Below are 15,705 nucleotides of genomic sequence, written 5' to 3' on the forward strand. Positions count from 1 at the left end.
TTGAAAGCTGGCATAACTTGGTGTAAAAAGGGGGGGGGGAATGAACCACAGATATTTATTTGACTTGCAATAAAATAGGCTTATTTTAAATATAATAAAATAGGGTAGTGTGTGGCTCACTAGAACAGGGGTCAGCAACCTTTTTCAGCTGTGGGCCAGTCCACCGTCCCTTAGACCATGTGGTGGGCCAGACTGTATTTTGGAGGAAAAAATGAACGAATTCCTATGCCCCACAAATAACCCAGAGATGCATTTTAAATAAAGCACACGTTCTACTCATGTAAATTGAGCCGGATTGAGAAGGTGATTGGGCCAGATCTAGCACCCGGGCCTTAGGTTGCCTACCCATGCACTAGAAGGTAAAGATACATAACAACATATTTCCCCCCAACTAATTGTGGGGATTGACAGAGGGAACTATATCCCTGAATTACAGGTTGTTATAGTCTTCCCTTGGCATTAAAAGGAGGATTGTTAATATATTTATGTATGTACAGAGCAGTATGCACTCGCTATCTTTATGAACATCTTTCTTCTCATCTTTGTTGCATGGGCTAAAACAAAACCAGTTCGCTCCATCTTCAGCATCACATAGTTTGGGATCCATGTGCTATTTCACCATCACCAGGAGACATAAGCCGCAGTAAGCATGTCAATACATCATAAAAAGTGTTGGTATCCTGATGTGACTCAGCGCCGCTATGTAGCTACCTGTGATGCAAAGCTGCCTCAGCTTCCAAATACTTGTGGCAGGTCTGCAGCTGCAGAGTTGGCTGGTAAGCAGCTTCCTATAACTCAGACCAGAAGCCAGGATTAGTATTAGAAAAGCTTGGTTACTTCTTGCGCCATTGAAGGAGTGACTTGCAGTATGTGTCTGCTGTCTAAAGCAGGGGGCAGGAATGTGTTTTTTTCCCCAGCTCAGGGGCCACATTGCCTTCTTGGAAACCTTTTGGGGGCAACATGCCAATAGTGTGTGGTGCCAGAGTGAGAAATGAGAATATTACCTTTGCACATTAGGGTACATTTTACACAAACTCTCACACCTTTCTCTATCCTCCATCCAGGTACACTAGATGAATTTTCTTAGTTCAAGGGCACATTCCAGCCAAGGAAGGTGTGGCTGGGCTGTGTGTGGCCTGGGGAGAGTCGTAAGGGCCACATGGAAAGGTCCGGAGGGCCACATCTGGCCCCTGCTCTAAATGAAAATGGTGTCAGAAATAATAATCTTTTTTAAAAACAGGATGTCTCAGTGGTTTTTTTCCTTTTAGAGCCCCAGTGGATAGCATTCCTGAATATGGATGCTCCTCCTTCTTTCACCCATTGAAAGTATTTTATTTTATTTAAAATTCCTCACAAGTAAGGGTGATCCCTTACTTGTGATGAATTTTCAAAAAACAAAACATCCTGCCACGGTGCTGTAAGGTGAGGAATGTCCAGAGTGAGGAATTAACTCCATCTTGTCAAAAGTATACCTACCAGTTAGGAAAAGGCATGTCCACCAGTCCCACATCTCACAGCCACTCCAATGAGGCAGCTGCTGCAACAGAGAGGCCCCGTCCCCAACCTCAGCTTATGTATCTCCCCCACCAGAACTGCATGCAAGCAAGTGAAGACTCCACCTGTGTTTAACCCTCTGCTCCTCCCTCTTCACTCCTCTTCTGGTCCTGGGAGACAGTGGAGCAGCGGGAGAAGGAGGAGGTGTGGAAGCCCTTGTCGCTACTCCAGCCTGATGTCCCTCTCGTTCCTATTGCACCTGTTCTTCTCTCTCCAACCTTCAGCTTCCCCTGCCTCTGACTCTCGTTTCCTGGCTGTTACTGGCTCTCCTATATTGGTGATCCCTTCTTTCAAGTCAGTCTCCAACCCCACTTCTCCTGGTGCCCACCTATGAGTATCCAGCCACCACTCCTCAGTGTTCAACCAATGTCCTACCTGATGATCAGGTAGACTGCGGATGGAACACCCACTGTGGCCAAGATAAAGCAGAGGACACATATTTTCAAGATAAATAAGAATTAATAAGCTCACTCCAAGATAGAACACATAAGAACATGTAAGCAAGATATAACTTGCCTTAGGAATCTCAGGAATCTAGGCTTTCTCTTTCATTGCAATGTGTTTTGTCTCAATGAAAAGTGGCCAAATCAATTACTTTATAGTTGTCACTAAGGGGTGGGAGAGATCATTGTCTAATGAGAAGCAATGGTGATAACACGGAAGACCAGGCTGCCCTTCAAGGGGACTGAAAAACAGTACCATTGTGTGTGTGTGTGTTGGGGTGGGGGTGTAATTTGATATACTTGTGTGAATCCATTCTGGGTGACTGATGTCCTTCTGCTAATTAACCGGCAATACGTTTACCCTTTCCAGCCAAAAAAGTCTTTCACTTTGCTGCTTCCCAGACTCTTGAAAGCTGATCTTTCCTCAAGGCAGATTCATAAATTCACTGGGGTCCACCTGGGCAAAATCCAGCCTCTGATGTGCATCATTTGCCATAGGAGGGGCAAAAAGATTGATAGAAGGAGAAGTTCTAGTCCATAACCAGCTACTTAGGAGGGCCAGGATCTAGGGCAGGGGTGGCTGTGGCCTTCCAAGTGGCCACAACCAGCAAATCCCATGGTGAGGGATAATGGGTGATGTAGTCCTGCAGTATCTCCTGATCTGGGGAAGAAGCTTTCCAACCATGGCTTTCCGACCCGACAAATTGGCCATAATTGTTGCATTTCAAAAAGAGATTGTGACTCCTGCCAATATATGCAGTCCTGTAAAATATGAAACGCTTGGTGCCAATTCTGCAAGCAAATGTAGATTTATCTCCACTAAATTTGTCCATCTATTTTGCACCTCACACATGTTCTAAAATTTTGAATCTCAGCCATGTCGAACAAACATATGGCCAGAGAATCTGCTTCTTTCAAACCTACTCGCTCAACACAGAACTGAAAATAGCATGCCAGTCTCCCAAATATCACTAACTTGAACCAGTCTCAACAAAATGCAAATCCCCGTATATATCAGATAAAAGTTGTTACCATTTGACAATTCTAGATTTCCCCCCCTCACCTTGCTCATCCCAAAATGGGGTTTGATTTGTGTGCTAGACAGAAACATTGTCCTTAGGCATACGGATGAAAGCTGTTGCCTCTAGGGGTTAAATAATATCGCTTCCTCAGTCAAAAATTGATTGGGAGGCTGGAGGCATTAAACCTGATTTGTTAACCCAAACCTGCCTGGTCTAATTGAATTCTTGTCACTTTCAAAGAAGGTTTGTCCAACACACTTAAGTGTTTAATTTATAGCCACATGAAGATTGACCGGGCATCTCTTTTGTTCCCTAATCACTGTTTGTTTTAACCTTCACGAAGCATTAATGTAATTACTCCTAAGGACAGAAAAATGTCTGTGTTGGTCTTTAGTTCATCTTCAGTTACTGGGTAATAGACTTACCTCCAACTCCAACAAAGCGATTCTGATTGTATATTGCATGGTATTTTTAATCATTTGAATGCTTGCTTTGTTTCTCTAGGTAACCATGAGGGCCCTGTTTGCTATGTTTAACCCCTTCTCAAGCTCCGTCTCCTTTCAGGCATTATTGAAGCTGACCGGATAGTTTTTGTAGTTACAGTTAAGTCAGCATTCATGCATTCAGAACTTTGTTGACTCAGTTGCGGTAATACAGATTTTCCCACACTGTCTCCTCGACACTTGCAAGTCCAGTTTGTACTAACTTCCATTGTATTAAGCAAACAGCCATAGTGCACGAAAATTCCACTCATTGTTCGCCCTAAAGCTACAGGATTTTCTCCAGTTCACAGACAGCAAAACCCATTGTTATCCCCAAACTCTCCTAAGGTGGAATCTGAAAAGAAATCATATGACCCTGAACTGGATTAGCTTTCAGGAAGTCCATGGGTTTTGGCGTTTTGTGGAAACATCCCCAGGCAGATTGGGGGGGGGGATCAAGCCTATATTTCAGAACTAGGGTCCATTCTAAAACACATTTGCGTGGCATCTCCGCAGCCAACACTTCACAAAAGGAAACTGGACATAAGCTACGTGGACAAAATTTGATTTCGGAATCACCAAAGAAATGGATGGAACCAGTCTTTTGTAAATGCCTCAAAACCCAAATAGATTGATATACACGTGCATTCTGATTCTTCAGCATCAAGAATAAACCCTGAATTACCTGTCACTAAAGAAAATATTCACAGATGCAGCCTGAAATACATCCTTTCTCCATCAGGAAGCACCATCTGTTATACAAACCATATGAGGTTTCTCAGTTAGAAAGTACTAATATTTTAAGAGTTAGCCTCTGCCTTAGAAGAAAATGATAAGTGACACAAGAATCGCCAATCTAAAAATCATTATTACAAACAAATGAGTTTGTTTTTTGTTTTTTTGTTTTTAAAAGGGTATGTCATAGAATTATAGAGTTGGGAGAGACTCTGAGGTTCACCTAGTCCAGGCATGGCCAAACTTGGCCCTCCAGCTGTTTTGGGACTACAATTAGATAGATAGATAGATAGATAGATAGATAGATAGATAGATAGATAGATAGATGATAGATAGATAGATACTTTATTGTCATTGTATGTAGTACAAGGAAATTGAATGCCATCCCACATTTACAACCGCATATATGCATTTATACATTTACAACCACACATACACATACTGTACATACATACATACATACATACATACATACATACATACATTCTCATCATCCCTGACCACTGGTCCTGTTATCTAGGGATGATGGGAGTTGTAGTCCCAAAACAGCTGGAGGGCCGAATTTGGCCATGCCTGACTTAGTCCAACCTCCTGCAATGCAAGAATCTCACCTAAATTATGAGTTACAGGTGGTCATCCAAACTGGATGTGCACCATCCCCATTGGGATGCTCATCTGGACCCTGGATGGCCCTTGGCTGGCTTTTGACATGGCTGGGGATGTTCACCTTGGGCCACCAGTTGCTCTGTGCAACTTGGTGCATAGCCAGAACTGTATTTGGACTGGGAAAAGATTCAGATCCCTGTCCAGAGATAAAACACATTTAATGGCCTTCGGCAAACCATTCTCTCTCTCTCTCTCTCTCTCTCTCTCTCTCTCTCTCTCTCTCTCTCTCAGCATGTCCTACATCATAGAATTGTTGTGTGGCTAAAATAACATAAGCCCCGTATGATAGAAGTTATTCCATGTGGGATCTGACAGGTGGTGACACTCTTCCCTAGTAGGCATTTGTTGGAAGCCGCCCAGAGTGGCTGCGGTAACCTAGTCAGATGGGTGCAACAACAACAACAACAACAACAACAACAACAACAACAACAACAACAACAACAACAACAACAACACCGTTAACAAGGTATTTGGCTTAATGGGTTCCCGTTTCCTTCCCATTTTCATACAGCTCCCTTTACAATCCTGTTTTACCTTATGTTTGTAATTTGATAGTTATTATAAACTCGTGTTTTGTAACTCACAGTGAGTACACCCGGTAAAAAAATTAAGTGTTGTTGCATTTTATAAACAAGTGCCTTTATGCAATCAGGTTGCCAGTTGTTTCATTGAAACAACGTGGCTGCTGTTCCATCTTGGATCAAGAGAGATGGCAGTTTCTATGCAGTGCAGTGAGAGATGGGGGTCCCTCCTCCCCCCCCCGGCCTGGTGAGGACTTCTTAGTACCAGGGAGAACGTCATGCCATGAGGGATGTGAGGCAACCCTATAGGAGTTACAGTACTTAGACACTGGTGGAGCTTCATGCTCCGGCACCGGGAGTGGAGAGCAGGTGGGGGCGGGGCTGGCGCACATCCTGGGGGTTGGGCACGCTGCCTGCAGGGCTGGGGCGCCCAGCGTGGGCGGGGGGCAGCCACGATGGCACCCTGCCGGGATTAAGCTGCCAGGGCCATGTTCTCCCCCCGCACTCCTCTTCCTCCGCCAGTGCACTTAGAATATTTGCAAACCTGGTGGTTGCCTACAAAAGGTTGCTAATCCCTGGGAGGCAGTTCTTTTATCATGCCCCCAAAATTAACAGTGGAAGGGAAACCAAGTGGTAGGGTCACCAGATACTTTCAGCAATATTATTTCATTCCTTCATTTGTTGCCGTGTGCAACCCTTCCAGTAAAGTTGGAAAACAATTCAAAAGACTTTTTCCTCTTTCTCATTAAGGCTGGCATTTCCCTCTTCTTCTTCCCTGCTTTGGCTGCAAGGCTCAGTGGAGCACATCAGACCCTTTTAACCTTAGCGTTCATCACCATATGGAGTGGGTCATCACTTCTGTTTTGAAAGCATAAGGTCACTCTGGAATAATTTGCTATTTGAGTGCACTATAAACCTGTAAACCCATCTAAGGATGGATCTGTATGTGCCTCTTAACATGCCAAAGTGGACTGTTTTTGCCACAGGTTTTTGAGGTCCCATAGGCAAATTGTGAAGGTTGGGAGGGGAAAAATCCCTCCCTCCCTCAAGCCGGCAGCAGTGGTGCCTGCAAATCGTGTCCTCCCTAAGAGAGGGCACGTGTTGCTGTGAGACCTGGAGACTGACCTACTGATTGTGGGTAGGTCTATTGGATAGCCACAACACCCAATTGGTAGGTCCCATGTTGCTGGGTTTAATCTGGCCAATGGGGTGCAGTCTAAAAAAATTGTTCGTGCATCGGAACACCCACCCACCTCTCCCTAATTTTAGGGCACTTAGCAATTCGTCACAACTTGTAAGGTTGCGGATAGGCACTGGTTCATGTGACAGGGATGGGAGAACGTTCTCGCCATCCCTATGTGAAGGATATTCTGTTAAAGGAATCCAGGGACTCAACTTGGTTTGGTCAACCCCCGAGAGGGAGTTCAGGGGAGCATCTGGGGGAGTGAACAGAGTCTGTTCCCAGGCTTTTCACCTACCTCAGGTGTTCACCCTTGGCTGACCTATGATAGAGCTCTGGATCAGCGCTACCTGCAAGGGTGTAGGGAGCTAGTCGAATGGAGAGCCTATGCAACCACTCATTTTTCTGTAATCAATTTCTGCCAAAAACCAAAACTAAAATTTGAGTCAAATGTGTCTTTATTTAGGGCGGAGGTCTCTGGGTCTGAACACACAACTCCTTCATCTCCTCACCACCCAGACTGTGCAATGAGGAAGAGTGGCTGCAACTACCGCTGCCAATAACCACATGACCTCCTTGATGTTATCCAACAGTGGCTTCACAAGTTGATCTTCTAGCTAGTAGCTGCAAGTGGGTAAAGGAGCTATTCGTTGGACAACGGGTGTGCAAAGACAACAGCAAGAGGAGGTTGGGTGTGGGTGTGCAAGGACTGTGGTGCCTTTGCTCTGTCATTACACCTCCACCAACACAGGGCCCAATTCCCAAGCAGGGCCCACAGATAATGCCTACTCTGGGGTCCAAAAAAAATGTTTTCCCTGATGCACTACGAGGCTCAGTATAGAGACACAGGTGACACTGTGGTCTAAACCACTGAGCCTCTTGGGCTTGCCGATCAGAAGTTTGGCAGTTCAAATCTGCACAACAGGGTGAGGTCCTGTCAGTGGCGAAACTGCATGCTCCACTACTGGGGGCGGAGAGCAGGCGGGGGCATCACGGGGCCGTCACAGTGTTCCATTGCACCAGAAGCGGTTTAGTCCTGCTGGCCACATGACCCAAAAAGCTGCCTGTGGACAAATGCAGGCTCCCTTGGAGCTGAAAGCGAGATGAGCACCACAACCCCATAGTCGCCTTTGACTGGACTTAACCGTCCAGGGGTCCTTTATCTTTTACCTTTTACGGGGCTCAGTCTAGCTGCCATTTAAATTTCCCACTGTGTACCAGAATGACACTATAGCTCATGGGGGAAAGGACCCATCAAAAGAATTTACCCCCCCCCCCACCAATAATCTGAAGCCAGCAATGGCAAGTGAGAGAAACAAAATGCAGCGCAAATGATTTTGAGGCTCTTCACTTAAACCAATTGGAATCCTTTTCCATAGTGTTTCCATTAAGAATATGTAGCATAGCTAGCAGTGGCATATCCATTAAAATTTGGATCCGGTAATAATTTTAAAGTTGCCTATGCAATGGTTCTTGCGTTGGTCTGTATGTAAATATTTATTAGTTGCTTTATTACAATCAGTGTGCTTGTGCAATGTGCAATCACAAAACATCCAACGCTACACACCAGGGTGGGGTGGGGAATTATTTAACATGTTTTTTAAACAAAAAAGCAATAACTCAAAAACCCAGATGGAGAGCAGCAGCAGTAGCAGCAGCGATCTAGCAAAGATCGCTTGATTGCTGGCAGATTGTATGAAATGGCTTCCATTTCACAGCATGGGGCTTGAGGTGATACGAACATTTTAGCTATAGTGTTACATCTGGGATAACACATTTGCACATGCAAATTGTCACTTTTTGCTGAAGCCACCAAGCAATGAACATGCTTGTGTGAATCTGCTCTGTGACACCTGTAACAGAAAGGGAACATGGGGATCTGAAAAAGTTCCTGCAGTTTTGTTGAAAACAACAAAAGAGGCAAAAAAATACAGCTCATATTCATTTGCCATGTATCTATAGCCTGGTTTTCTTCTGTGATAGAACTCAAGGCGGCAGAGATAATTCCCATCATCAACAAAGCAGGAGCCAGTGTGGTGTAGTGGTTAAGAGCAGTAGACTCGTAATCTGGTGAACCGGGTTCGCGTCTTCGCTCCTCCACATGCAGCTGCTGGGTGACCTTGGGCTAGTCACACTTCTCTGAAGTGTCTCAGCCCCACTCACCTCACAGAGTGTTTGTTGTGGGGGAGGAAGGCAAAGGAGAATGTTAGCCGCTTTGAGACTCCTTCGGGTAGTGATAAAGCAGGATATCAAATCCAAACTCTTCCTCTCTTCTTCTCTTGCTACATCATCTGGCTCCAGACCATGCCCTGGGGCCAAGGCACATAAGCTCTCATTCTCTCTCCCACTTGCATATTTTCCTTCTGATGGCCCAAGCAGCCAGCATGGTATTAAAAGAACAATTTGGCATATTGCCGAGAGAGCTCTGTGGAGTTCAAATGGCCTTTGCCCTTTCTTTTGCCATGAACATTGGTCCAGAAAAAGTTACCAGCTTAATTGGAACAAGGGACTTTTGAAAGACCCTGAAGTTATGAGTAACTAAATTATTCGCCACATCTGCTACAGATGGCTTAATATCCTGTTGGAAGCATTATTTATTTTCCTAAATCACAGTCCTAGGAGCTTCAAAATGCCCATTCAAGTAACACTGGTGTTCTCAATGGCCCATGAAAGCAAGAGAAACAAGTTATGAACATTAATACTGCAGCAATCATTCTTTCAGCATGGACCGATACGTGAGGCTGAAGCTACAATCCTGAAAAAAAAAACATTTTCAAGGAAATAAATATGACGTACTCCCATTGTTTCACGCGTATGCCATAAACTCTTATTTAAACTGTAGAAGTAAGTCCAATGTATGGCACTGGCATTTAGGCAAAACTTTAGGCCATTGTGTGGTGGAAAAAAGGAAACTCATATCCAGAATTCAGGACTACAAATATGGCAATATATATATATATGTGTGTGTGTAGAATGCCTGGATCACACATACACTTAGGGCAGTGCGAGTGATTCCCGCACACAAAGCACTGAGCCAAGGAGGCACAAAATCATCATCATCATCATCATCATTATATGGGTAAACTGTACCCAAAAAAATTATTGTCAAAGTTAGAAATATTAGGAGGGTGCCAAATTTTGTGCTCGCTCAGGACGCCATATTACCAAAGTCCACCTCTGCCAAAGTCCACAACCCACTCTTTCCTCAGCCTTTGCATACCTATATGCAACATGGGGATTATTACAAAAGATTGGTATAACAATTACTGAGATAGTGATCCAATCTGGATGTTACACAAGAGCACCATAGCTGCAAGGAGAGGTTCAGAACCTTTTGCTTCCAATTCTGTTCGATCATGGTTTGTGTTGCCTGAACCCAGCAAACCACAGTTTGTTTGTTTGTTTGAAAGAAGACAATCTCAAACCATAGGTTATGAAGCTGACTTATTTAAACAATCCATAGCTAATATTAGCCAGTTTATGGTTTGGATAGCAATGCTAAACTTTGATTAACTGAAACTTGGAAGTGAAAGTTATCAATCTTGCAGGCATACTAAGGAAGGAGATCAGAGAGTACAAGAGTGCAAGGCTTGTGACAATTTGTTATTGTCATGTTAAACTCAAGTTTAGTGTAACCTCCAAGCCTGCTCCCATATTGGTTTGGGGTTTTGTAGTTGTTGTAGTTCCAGTTACTGTTTAATGGTTTGGCCTTCAAACTTTGGGGTTTTGCCAAGCTGGCGGATACTTCTCTTGTGCGTGTGGTGCCATTTTGGTTACATGAGCCACAGCACTTGCAGCCTGGCCATTAAAAATAGGGGAAATGGTGTGCCATCCACATCAAAATTAGCACAGCAGAAAGAAAACTATCCTAGAAACCTGTTCTTCCTGATGTTCTACATCAATATGTTCTGGGAGGTTTCTAGCAGTAAAATATGCAGCCCATGAGGACTATATTGCACGTGCTTCCTGAATCTTTCAATGGGCTGCCATTTTTGCCACTATGTACCCTGGCTATATTATCTTGATAGCATGGGAAGGAACACGGGGCAACAATTTTCTGAAGTACACTCAGCACATTTCTGGTTTAGGAATGCATGGGCTGAGGGGCTGTTGCTAAACAACTGTCAGGAAATTTCTCTCCATATATTGCTGGAAGAAAATGGCTGCCGGATCATCATGTGACAGTGTCATAAACAAGATGTATCCAGAACCCCAAAATTATATTTCACAACCCTTGTACGGGAGGATGCGATATCCACCGCTCATTTAGGTTTGTCTGCAGGTTGAGTTTCCCTCACCCTGCTGTTCCCCACATCAGCAATTTATCTTGATGTGGTTATTTATTTAGACAGATTGTTTAATTTAGAAGAGGAAACAATGTCCATTCGGTGAAGCCTGAGCAGACACCTCTGAGCTGAAACAAAACTGATTGGGGATTACGCTTTGTACTATTTTGTCTGATGAAAAGAGGAGATAATAGGAGACATCGGGATAAATGTAATGAAGAGAAACAAAACAGAGCTTCATAGGGGTTAATCCAAGCCCACTAGTGAATACAACGAGGTTAATCTGGCCAAAAGAAGCTTTGCGTAAAAAGCCTAGGACAAAACTTGTTACTTTATGATCCAGTTGAACCTAATGAAAGACTCTGTTTGGAAAGGAGATTTGGGATTTGGGACCCAGCGGGGCAGAAGACACCTCTGTGACTTTTCTCTTGTTTTACATATATTGGGAGCCTTGTTTTAGCCCAGTAAGTGATTTGCAAATATCTTCATTGTCTCTTGCTGTCTTTAAAAGATCACAGCCAGTGTTACTATGTTGTATTGTACTGAGAAGTAAATACAGCTTTGAGTTACATGGGGAAGTTTTTATCTAGCAAATTTTATACTCGAAAGTGCAAGCAAGTTCTTGGTTCAGGCCTAGTAGGGTCCATAACGTTCCATAAAATGATTAACATTCACTGGGATGGCATCTCAACAGTTTCACTTTCTTACTCCTGAAGACTATCCCATTAAACAAACACATTAGATGACGTAGTGCTTCAGGTGCAGCAGTGACTAAACTATACAATTAGATACTGCAAATGTTTGATATAAACCACACTTTCCCTGAAATGGTGTAACCATTTGAACTTTGGCCACTGTACAAAGGAAACTATGAACTAAATGGTAGGTTTTATGGGAGTTCACCGTATCTTTATCAACTGGGTCTGGGAGGGGGGGAGGAAATGCCTCGACGATATTTCATAAGCCAGGCTGTGTGTGTATATTGTGGGGGTTTCAATTTCTTTCCAAATTCAGCATTCCACAGAGAGTAATAAAGCAAACAGAACATAACATTGTTTTTAAAAAAACAAAAACGGTTATAAGAACACAAGGTCATGAAAACTAATATTCCAGTCAGATCAATGATGTAGTGACTCCGCATTTAGAAAAAGGCTAGGACTATCAATGCTGCATCATTTATTTATTTATTTTGCAAACCAAACAAAGGTGAAAAGTGGGGTTCGGAGAGGCATTTTTTTTTTTTTTTTGGACGATTTGCTAGTGAGAGACTAATAAGTCAAATAAATATTTACATCTTTTTTTAAAAAAAAATAACCAAACTTCTCTGCCCCTACCTACATGATTTTTCCAGAGTGATTCGGTTTGTTTACAGCCCTGTTATCCTTTATAATCTGAATTCTTAAACATATGGAAGTCTCAATGGAAGCAAAAGGACGCCCACTTCAGATTGTTGCCTATCATAACATAGAAAGTGATTATTTTGTTTTTTAAGGTGATGAAAGAAATTGTAAAAAGAAAGAAAGAAATCAGCCCCGAGTGCTCACTGGAAGGACAGATCCTGAAGTTGAGGCTCCAGTACTTTAGCCACCTCATGAGAAGAGAAGACTCCCTAGAAAAGACCCTGATGTTGTGAAAGATGGAGGGCACAAGGAGAAGGGGGTGACAGAGGATGAGATGGTTAGACAGTGTTCTCGAAGTGACTGGCATGAGTTTGGCCAAACTGAGGGAGGCAGTGGAGGATAGGGGTGCCTGGCGTGCTCTGGTCCATGGGGTCACGAAGAGTCGTACACGACTGAACGAGTGAACAACAACAACAACAAAATGTCATTAAAAAACCCTCTCGCTACAAACAAAGGTGATGAATATGGGGACAGAGGAGCCAGGCTAGCATGCCTGTCCTTTGTGTTTACGGGATGGCTTCTGCGTTAACATAAGGGGAAGGGTAGATAGTGTTATTGTGAAGCTATGGACCAAATTGTATCCAATGATTCTTACCCATCATTCTATGCAAATACTTGACCTGAATCCATGCAGGTCAGCTGCATCAAGAGTCTCCTGGCAGCAATGTTGCTGCTGCTTACCAGAAGGTTTGTGGCAAGGTGCATGGATGAACCAGCTTTTCCTGTTCCAATTTTAGTGGAAAATCTTCATACAATGGACTCATACCTTGCTCACACTGTTCTATTATTGGTTTGACTTTGTGCATTTTTGTATTCGTTTTTGCAATATGTCGCCCCCCCCCGCCCCGTAAAGAATATGCACCAGTGTTTCTGCTTCTTTCCTCAGCAGTCTTTTTATTGCTTACTTTTTGTTGCCTAAGCAATTGTATGGAGAAAAGCGGACCCTTAGGACGTCTACATGACCTAATGTCCTTACATATGTCTTGAACACATCTGTTTGTAAGCAAGAGTCATCTGTGTGAATCAAAAGTACTTCAAAGCAAGTGTGCTTAGCCTAAGGAGCTATACGCCCACGATGGATGGGGCCAAGTACTTTATTCCAGACCAAATATTCACAAATAATGAGGTCATTCGGAGGCTCTGCAGAAGAGTGACCACACACCGAACCTGCGATACCATTTAGGTAGGCAGGGAAAAAGGCAGCACCAGTTTTTCTGGCCAACACACTGATCGTACAGCTGTTCTATGTAGGCCTATGGACAAGGTACATACGGCAAATGTACAAATCCATTTGCTTTTTTAATTATTTGTTTGGCCTGTGATGATAACATCACGATGATTACAATGCACTGTGTGCGTGTGTGTGTTAGTGTAGTAACCACAATTTTTTGTATGCTTGTTTTGAAATTGAGCAGGCAATTGAACCTTTCTGCAAATCCCACCCACCTACTGAAGTGTCTCCCATTTCCCACAAAAAATCTGAAATGCATACCCTCCAACATTTCTCCAATGAAAATAGGGGTGTCCTAAGGAGAAGCAGGACATTCCAGGATCAAATCAGAAACCGGGATGGTTTCTGTAAATCTGGGGGACTGTCTCTGGAAAACAGGGACATTTGGAGGGACTGTGAAATGGCATCCCTATGCCCATGCAAAATCTGGGCTCATGGCATAGCTTCTTCACAGTTCTTCATGACAAAGATCCCTGAAGGAGGGACTTCAATGATGCCTGCACTTAAATCATCAGCTGACGCTCTTCCCTTGTCAAAAGCAAAATGGGTAAAAACATAGCCCCTCATCTAGTAAATGCCCTCCCTGGGGAAATTTGCTTGGTACCAACATTCCTTTCTTCTAGACATGAGGTGAAAAACTTTTATTCTCTTGGGCTTTTAAGTTTGTTTGGGGCATTTTAAATCTTGTCAATGGCTCTTTCTTCTGTTCGACTGTAGCATTAATTTGTAGCATTCTTGTCCTGTTATTGTACAGGTTTAAGCCGCCCTGGAACCAAGCATGGTATAGAAATTCAGTGGTACCTCGGGTTAAGAACTTAATTCGTTCTGGAGGTCCGTTCTTAACCTGAAACTGTTCTTAACCTGAAGCACCACTTTAGCTAATGGGGCCTCCAGCTGCGCCGCCAGAGCACGATTTCTGTTCTTATCCTGAGGTAAAGTTCTTAACCTGAAGCGTTATTTCCGGGTTAGCGGAGTATGTAACCTGAAGCGTATGTAACCGGAAGCGTATGTAACCTGACGTACCACTGGATTTAAATAAAATAAAGCAAGCAAACAAAGACGTAAAGATACTGCATCAGTGCCAAAAAAAAAAAAACACCCAACACCCTGTGATGTGCTAATGATCACCCCTTAAGTTTTCCGAAGTTGTGTAATCGGAACAGGAATTCAATCCTGCTTCTGAAAACCTACTTTCACAACTGCAGATGAGTGAAAGATGATCGTTAGATATACAAGCAAGCTGGTCTAGTCCAGCACCTTTTGACTTCCAAGTAACGTCTATAGATTCAGCGGGGATGATTTCCCCTTTTGCCAATATAACTGAAAGTAGTTTTTTTCGGAAAGGTTCCGGTGGGCTAAGAATTTTCCAATGAACCACCTCCACCCCTGCCTGCCAAACAGCTCATCACGCCAGCATATACAGAGGGCTGCATCCCGCTCTCTATGCATCAGTGCCAGGAGAAAACTGCAGCAAAGTGCTGGGTGCTGCAGCAGCAGCAATGCAATCTCTTTACACACCATTTAGCACGTGAGGGTTATCTCTCTCCCCCCCCCCCCACCGCTGCCCCCAATTTTAAAACAACGGATGAATGAGCAAACAAAAAGCCGAGATGGGCAGATAAAAGTCAAAAGGCGGGGAAAGGACTGCAATGTTAAGATGAGTTAAAAGCTCTCGCTGACCCTCTCCACTAACACCATCTCCCCCCGTCGCTTCCCCTGTGAACTTTTTGTGTTGCGTTCAGCTTGCTAAAGGGAAGGACGGAGGGGGCCAGGCAGAGAACACATCCCGCGCTTCATTGGGTAGCGCGAGTGTGAAAGAGAGTGCGATGGCTTAGAAGTAATAAAAGTGACATTTTGAAGACAAAGTTAGTCAGGCTCTCCGAGAGGAAGGGAGGGAGGGAGGGAGGGTGGCTGAGGAAAAGGGGTCCCCAGCTGCTCTTCCTTCTCCTTTGCATTTACACTTCTCCTTGCCTCCCTTCTGGTCAGAAGGCCTACCTGGAGAAAGCAGAAGGAGCTTCTGTGCTTGGCAGAGCAAGTGAGAAAAACAGATCCTCCAAGTACCCCTATTTCCCCAGATTTACAGAAGCCATTCCGGTTTCTGATCTGATCCTGGAATGTCCTGCATTCCCTTAGGACGTCCCTATTTTCATCAGAGAAATGTTGGAGGGTATGGAGTTAGGCGACC

Source organism: Lacerta agilis, chromosome 4 (assembly GCF_009819535.1).
Source record: "Lacerta agilis isolate rLacAgi1 chromosome 4, rLacAgi1.pri, whole genome shotgun sequence".
Taxonomy (NCBI): domain Eukaryota; kingdom Metazoa; phylum Chordata; class Lepidosauria; order Squamata; family Lacertidae; genus Lacerta; species Lacerta agilis.